Consider the following 8,090-nt stretch of genomic DNA (forward strand, 5'->3'; position numbering starts at 1 on the left):
GAGCCGGGAGGTGTTATCTCCCCCGCCATCTGCTCGCCATCCTCCGCCGCGTCCCGACGGAGCCGGCAGACAGCCGGACACCGGCCAGCACATCTGGCAGCCGCCACATGTGGGGACGCTCCCCCTGACCGTCCCTCTCCTCCTAAACCAAACACAGCCCAGTGAAAAAAGCAGAGGACCCAAAATTCCAGCCTGTGAGCAGATGTGTGAGGTAGAAAATGGGGCTCGAGCATTTCTGCCTGGCAGGGCAGGGCACCAGGGCTCAGCAGCCCCGTGCAGCCAGGGATGGCCGGGGGCCCCCAGCGAGCTGAGCTCCCCTACAGCCCCCAGGGCCCCACAGCAGCAGCGCTGCCCGCACACGGCCACGCGGTCCCGCCTGTCCTGCACTACCTCCCTCCGACCGCCAGCTGATTCTGCCCTTTCCGCACCCAAAAGCAGCGGGACAGCATCAGCGCAGCGTGCCCGGGCCCGGCTCGGTGGCAGTGACCCCCGGCTGCTGCCCTCGCCATCCTGCGGCCCCCAGCCCCGGGCCCGGCTCGGTGGCAGTGACCCCCGGCTGCTGCCCTCGCCATGCTGCGGTCCCCAGCCCCGGGCCCGTGACCTACTTCAGCCGCAGGTGTTTCATGTCCCGGCGGCGGCCGGAGCGCGGCCCCTGCGCCTCGCTGGGAGCAGCCCGGGTCCGGCCGGCCCAGGAACGCCTCCGCCGAGCCACAGGGTGGTCCGAGACCCGGCGGGGCCCAGGCCGGCTCTGGCTCCGGCCCACTGACCCCCGTTAATCGGCTAAAGCCGCACGCCCTGAGCCCTGGCCCCGGCAGAGCCGCGCTGCCGCCGCTCTCCCTGCCCTACATAGCCATCTGCGGCCGCCGTCACCTCCCGTCCCCTCCCGTCCCCTCCGCCGCCCTCGGGCCCCGCCGGGCCCTGCTCCGCGCCCGGCCGCTCCGGGCAGCGGCCGCGGGCACGGGGCCCTTGGGGAGCTTGGGTCATAGGGGAGAGCCCGCACCCCAACTGCGGCAGCAGCACCCGCAGCTGCTCGCAGAGGGTGTGGGTGCTTCCCCGGCCGCTGCCTGGAAATAAATCCCCTTCGCAGCCCTGGCTGATCCCGGCCTCACCTGAGCGCGGCCCCTGCGGGTGCCGTGGGACCCGCAGCAGACCCTGCCCCCGCACGAACCGAAAATGAACGGAATCAAACCAACCCCGCCAAAAGCCGCGGGGTCACCGAGCCCAGCAGCCTCCCGAACGCCGTCCCTGCAGAGCGGACCCGAGGCCCCGAGGGATGCCCGCTCCCATTCCCGGTGCCGGTCCCGGTGCCGGTCCCGGTGCGGCGGCAGCCCGCCCCGCTCACCAGTAGATGAGGGAGAGCCCATCGAAGCGCTCCAGGGGCCGGCCAGGGCGCTGCAGCTGGGACATGCCGGGGGCCGCCGGGCCCTCGGGGCAGCCGCGCTCCTGCTGCCCGGGGCCATGGGCTGCCCGCCGCGGCTCCCTGGCACGGCTCCCCGCCAGCGGCTGCACCTAATCCCGGGCGGGCGGGCGAGCATGTGATCGCCCCTCCGCCGGCCCCCCAGCTCGGCTGAGCCCGGCGGGGCCGCGGGGCCGAGCGGCCGGGCCGGGACCCGCGGGCGGCTCCGTCCAACCAGCGCGGCTGGGCCACCCCCGGGCTGGGGGCCACGGCACCACGGGACCCCCGCGGCAGCCACGAAGTGTCACCCGTGTGCCACCACCCCACCGTCCCTGCCCACCGCGGCCCTGATTCCACAAACCGAGTTTATTTATTTTGGCACAAGGACCCCTTCAGCCCCCACCAGCGAGCCCCTCCTTCACTCCGCACTTGCAGTGGCTGCTAGTGATGGTTATAATCATTAATGATGGTTGTAATCATTAATGATGGTTATAATCATTAATGGTGGTTGTAATCCATGGTTAACCTGCCACCACAAACTATTTAAAGACAATTGTAGGCGTCTCTGACCTGCACTAAGCCTGGGCTGGGGCAGCACTCAGGGCTCCCCTCCTCCCTGGCCACTGCATGATAATATTTTATATATATAAAATATTATATATACAAGTATATTTAATATGGGGCACAAGTCTTGCATTGAGTATTCCCCCCCCCATCCCCATCCTCATCCCTGGTTAAGGTTTTCTGATCCTACCCCAGCAACCAAATTATCCTTTAGACTATTAGGAAAGGCCTGGGAGTGAGCGCTGGTGGGCAGATGGGACCTGTTTGAAGTGGGGTATTATCCTGGAATGTGAATTACCCCAGAGCAGTGAAGCCACAGCCAGCCCAGTCACGTTTGTCCACATCCAGCTGTGGGTGGGATGGATGGACAGCAGGATGGACAGACAGGCCCGGATTTGGGGTGATGGAAAAGTCCCAAATGAGCATCAAGCCACTGCATTTTGTGTATTAAATTTCTCCCTCTCCCCATCAGTGATCCCAGGGCAGCAGCCAGGGGTGGCCAGGACCTGGGGATTAGGTGAGACCTGGGGATTATGAAATGCATCTGTCTGTGTCTGGCCTGGGAAAGCCACCAGCCTCCCCGGCCCAGGTCCTGTGCTCATCGCTCCCCACAGCTCCAGGTAACGCTGGGACAGGAAATCATGGAATATCCTGAGTGTGAATGAACCCATTGGGATCACCCAGCCCAGCCCCTGGCCCTGCACAGACACCCAACAATCCCACCCTGGGCATCATCCCTGGCAGCGCTGTCCAAACACTCCTGGAGCTCTGGCAGCCTCGGGGCTGTGCCCATTCCCTGGGGAGCCTGGGCAGTGCCCAGCTGGGTAAAGAACCATTCCTGATATCCACCCTAACCCTGCCCTGGCACAGCTTCGTGTCATTGCTTCAGGATGGGGCACGTGAGGCAGCTGAGGAGCCCCGAGCAGCAGAGGCGGCGGTGACCCGAGCGTGCCGCCGCTCCCCGGCCCCGAGCTGCCGCCAGGGCTGGGAGCTCAGCTCCGTGTGACACCAGTGGGGACAGCCGGGTCCCCGGGTGAGCACAGCCGCCCCAGCCCCCGTCACCCACGCTGTGACGAAGAGCAGGGAGGGCCCCGCGCTCCGCAGCCGCCCCGGGGCCGGGCCGTGCCCGGGGCGCTGCCGAGGGCGCTGCTGCCGGGACAAGGAGGGGAATTAAGGCCGATCCCGCTCGGCATCCTTTGCGAGTGACTGTGCAGGATGTGCCGGTGCCAAAACCCTTTTCACCTGTCGCCTCCCAGCGCGGTGACAGCTCCCTGAGGAGGGACAGTCCTCCGCCCAGGACAGCCGCCACCAGCTGGTCACGACCCCACTCTTGTGCGCAGCTCTGCTTTCGGGGCCAGCCCTACAGGGGAGCCAGCCCAGGACCCCCATCCATCGGGGCACCCCTGGTGCGTTTTGGGGGCGCTCGGGGTGCCCTGCCTCCCCAGCCCAGCGCTGCCGAGGGGTGCCCGGCCGCTCCCGGGGCTGTGGCACGGCGGGCCGGGCGGAGCAGGGCGTGAGCGCCGGGACCGGTTTGTGCCGCCGGGAGGGGACGGGCCTGGCTCTGCCGAAACCGGGGAGCCGGCGGGCGCGGGGTGCCGGGTGCCGGGGCAGGGCCGGCCTCTCCCAGCCTCACCAGTCGGGATTGTCTGAGGCAGTGTCACCCCGCTCCAGGGCAGGACGGAGCCCAGCCGGACAGAGCGGCGGGGCCGCCCCGGGCCTGCCCGCTGTGCCGGGGCATCATCTGCACCGCCCTGACCGTGCCCGCGGACCCCCAGGGATGTGTCACCGTGTCACCCCCAGCCCTGGGGGTCGCAGCATCCCCCGGGGCGGGCTCGGGGTGGATCACCGCGGGTGCTGTGGGCAGGCGCTGCCGTGCCCTTTCCCCGCGCGTTTCCGCGCCGGCGGAAGCGGGGCATTATCTCCCTCGCCCATCGCAGGCAGCTGCCCCTGGCTGCGCTCCAGGTGCATATTTATAGAGATGCAAACATTACACCCCGGAAATTCCCAGTCTTTACATCACAGGCCAAAGCCTGCAGGTGAAGCCCTGACCTTTTTCTTCCCCTCGATGTGTTTTGGGGACTGTGACAGAGTGGTCCCAGCCGGGATCAGTGCTCCTGCATGGGTGCTCAGGGCTGCAGCACCGAGCCACTGAGGGGCACAGGGGACACAGAGGAGCTGGGGATGCCCCTGGAAATGTTCAGGGCCGGGTTGGATGGGGCTTGGAGCAACCTGGGCTGGTGGAAGGTGTCCCTGCCTTGGCAGGGGGAGACTAGGTGAACTTTAAGTCCCTTCCAACCCAAACCACTCTACGATGATTTGATGATGATGATGATGACAGCTGTGTGTCCCCACTGGGGGTCTGGGACCCCATCCCTTCATGAGACAGGACAAAAAGGACCAAGAGAAGCTGCTGCTGTCTCGGATGCACATTCTGACCTTACCATCCAGCCCAGCTGTACATTGCTCAGTGCCATTCCAAAACTCATGGCTGGGGACACAGGACAGGGACCTGCCAGGGTGGCTGTGTCCCTCCTGGGCGCTCCCCACTCCCCCTTTTTCCCCCCAGCTTGGTGCAGGTGTCCCCATGCGCCCAAAGCCACCCCAGCCCTGGTGACAAGGCAGCCCTCCTGCTCGGTGCTGTGCCGGGAGGATGAGGAAGAGCCAAACTTAATTTATTCCGTGCTGCATTTCCATGCCAAATGAGTCAGAGCACCGGCCTCTCTGAGCCTTTGTTTTGCTTGGCTGCCTGCACCGCTTTCGCTTGGTGTTTGTTCAGTGCTGAGTCCCTTGATGGCACTTGGGCTCAAAGCAGCGAGTGCAGCAGGAAAAGTGCAGCACTTCCCTGCTGGGACAGGAGCTTTCCCATCCTTTGGCATCGGCAGTGATGCACTTGTTTTATTCTGTTTCTTTCTCGCAGTTTGAGGAGCCCTGAGCTTGGTCCTTTGAGCCACCACGTCCCACCAGAGCCATCTAAAGCCACCGAGGCTGGCAGGGGCTGCGGGATGGGGCCGAAGCAGCCGCGCTGGCTGCTGATTTCAGAGCAAAACCAGCCCCAAACGGAGCTGGGGGAGGTTTCGGCCGGCCCAGGACCAGCTAGGAACGAGCACGGCCGCATTCCTGCGCACGTGGGAGCCGCCAGGAGGAAGCGGCACACGGAGGTGTTTCAGTGCCCTGCTTTCCTGCCGTGCGAGCAGCAGCTCCCTTCCCACCCCAAACCCCTGCCGTGCGGGCCGCCAGCTCAGCTGGGCCCTCCAGGGGCTGTCAAAACTCCCCACCCAGAACATAAATGAGATTTTGGCTCATCTTCTGCTGTTTGTGTTCCATCGGGCTTTTGGAGGAGATTTCCAAGTTGTTTTGCCTCAACCCCCCTCCATCAGAAGTGAAATCTGAAAATTCCTCATTGAGGAACATTGCTGAACAGCTGCCAGGGCTGATCACCCCCATGCCGGGCCCCTCTGCTCTGATGGGCCCCCAAAACCCTTGGCAGTGCCACGGTGCCTTTTGGGGCCCTTGGGGAAGGGGATGCCACCACCCCACTGCTGGCATGACCCACCCAGCCCTGGTGCCATCCTGAACTACAATGGGCTGTGTAGGACGGGGGGGCACAGCGGGGTGTGCCCAGGTGTCAGCAGGGACTGAGAGCCCCGAGCGGGTGCCCATCCTGTGCCCTGGGCAGCGGGGTCAGCTTCGGCCGGGTGCCGGGGCTGGCACAGGGTGGAGCAGGGTGTGGGATGCCAGAGAAGGGCTTGCCAGGAAAATGTCATCTCGTTGCATAAAACGTGCTCCTCTCCCTCTCCCCTCCCGCTCCCCTCCCACCGCAGCAGCTTCAGCTCAAGAGATTCTTAGCCAGGTTAAGTCAATATTGCCACATTGCTGCCTCTGTCGAGGTGCTCGGCCCCGTGGAAGGAGCTCCGTGGGTGTTTTGCGGGCTGGAAAGGAGCCAGGGGAACACATCTGGGTGGGTGCAGCACCCTGGCTCAGCATCCTCCCAGGAGCCCCCGTGGGGCCACACCCGGGGCAGCTCCCAGGGCAGGGCCCCCGGCTTGCCCAGGCTCAGGAGGCTCCGGGGAGCCGGGGGCACCGGGGCCGGGTACCTGCACACCGGCACGGGGTGTGCCCGGCCTGCCAGCGGCAGCAGTGGGAGGGCACGGAGCACAGCAGGGAGCAGCGGCAGCGCTAAAGCCACCAAAAGGCTCATTTGCAAAATAAACGCTGCAAAACCAAGCCTGGCAGAGCCCTGCCGAGGAGGGAACCTCAGCACGGGCTGTGCGGTGCTCTGGGCAGGCACCAGAGCCTGAAGAAGAGCTGCCAGCACCCCCAAACCACAGGCCCCCAGGTCCCCAAAACCACCCTGTGTACAGAGGATTGTGCAGTGCCTCTGATCCCAAGCCAAGGCAAAGGCAGAATACCTGGGCAGTTTACATAAGACAGAGTTTTCCACTACACTGGAGTTTCTCTCCGCCTGGTGTTTCACCCAGCAGCTGCAATTTTGCTGCTCTCAAGGGCATTTGCACACAAAAATGAGCCACACCAGAGATGTGGGGAGATTAGGAGGATTAAGGCTGCAGAACTGGCGCAGGAGGAGATGGAAGGCAAACCCCTCTGGTAGGCAGAGGCAGCTCATCCCTAAACCTCTGCTCACCTTCGCTCAGGGTTAAGCAGGGGGGCTCTGGGGTGGTTCTGGAAGCTTTAAGAGCAGCCGGTCCTTTAAACATCCAGAACATGTTGCTGCTAGAGACGGGGGGATCCCAAAGCACAAAAACCAGAAAGTGTTTCTAGTGCCGAGTAAAGACGTGCAGGATTTCACGCAGTGAAACAAAAGCAGTGGGCCGGGTTTGTCCCTGCTCAGCTGCCCTCCGTGGGGCTGGGGGGAGGAGGGGATGCAGGTGCTGCCTGGGCAGGTGGCACAGGGATGCTCACAGCCTCCGAAAGGACCTCAGCACCTGCAGAACCCTCCTCCCAAAAAGCAGGGGAACACCGGTGTGCTCCTCAGCAAGGGCAGGAGCCTGGCACTGATGGCCACGGCAGGGAGCGTGCCAGGCTCCAGGCACTGCCAGGAATCCCACGGGATAATGGGTTTGGGGGATCAGATAAACTGTTCCTGCCCAGGGGATCCTCACGATCTATTCTGAAGTGAGAATGGAAGCTCCATGGAGACCAAGTCAGCCCCTCAGCTGTGGTTCAGATGGAGCTGGGGCCATGGCTGGCAGCAGGGAGAGCCCGGAGATGGCCCTGGCCAGGCCAGGGTGAGGCCCAGCCCCGGCTCTGGCTCCAGCCTCGCACCTCCACGCCCAGCAGTGCCCAAGTGACAGCCCTGGCACTCAATCCCAGCAGGACCCTGCCATCCCCACCCCCAGCTGACCCACCTCAGCACAGCCCTGGGCTCCGGGAGTGTTTTAAACCCATCCCAGTGGCCAAGGGCTCGAAGGTGCTTGGCTGGATGAGGCCACGGGCACACCAAGTGTGCTGTGTGTGGGGTGACAGCAGGCCCGGGGGGTCAGGGCTCGTGGGGCACGGGCTGTGGGTTCCTCACAGAGCCCGCAGCAGGCTCAGCTCCTGCCGGGACACAGCCTCACCCCAAAGGAGCCGGGACACAAACCACGGCAAACTGGGCTGGAGGGACCCCCACAAACACACACGGAGAAGCACAGACAGACACACAGACAGACAGACACAAACCCACACTTGCCTCGCGCCGCCGCTGCCTCGCCGCAGCCTCCCCGGCAGTGCCCGGCCGGCCGCAGTGCCCGGGGCTCTTTAAGGGCTCCCGCAGCGCGGGGATCCGGCACACGCCGGGATCGGGATCAATAGGTCACAGCGTGCACTGACTTGCCCCCAGAACGAAAATCAGCAGAGGATTTGGGGCTGGTGGGGAAGCTACAATCAGGGCTTTAATCCCGCATGGGCACAAAATCCCGGGATAAAAAGGCCAGAGCTGGTCCTAATTGCTGACTGCTGTGTGCATGTGTGAGCAAAACCTCTTAGGCTGCGGGGGCCTGGGGGAGGCATCCCGGTGCCTCATGGAGTCCTTGAGGTCGGAGCAGATCTGTAAGATCATCACGTCCAACCACTCCCCCAGCACCATCTATGTGCCACTAACCCTATCCCCAAGTGCCACATCCACAGGGCT

The sequence above is a fragment of the Passer domesticus genome, chromosome 15 (genome assembly GCF_036417665.1).
Source record: "Passer domesticus isolate bPasDom1 chromosome 15, bPasDom1.hap1, whole genome shotgun sequence".
Lineage (NCBI taxonomy): Eukaryota > Metazoa > Chordata > Aves > Passeriformes > Passeridae > Passer > Passer domesticus.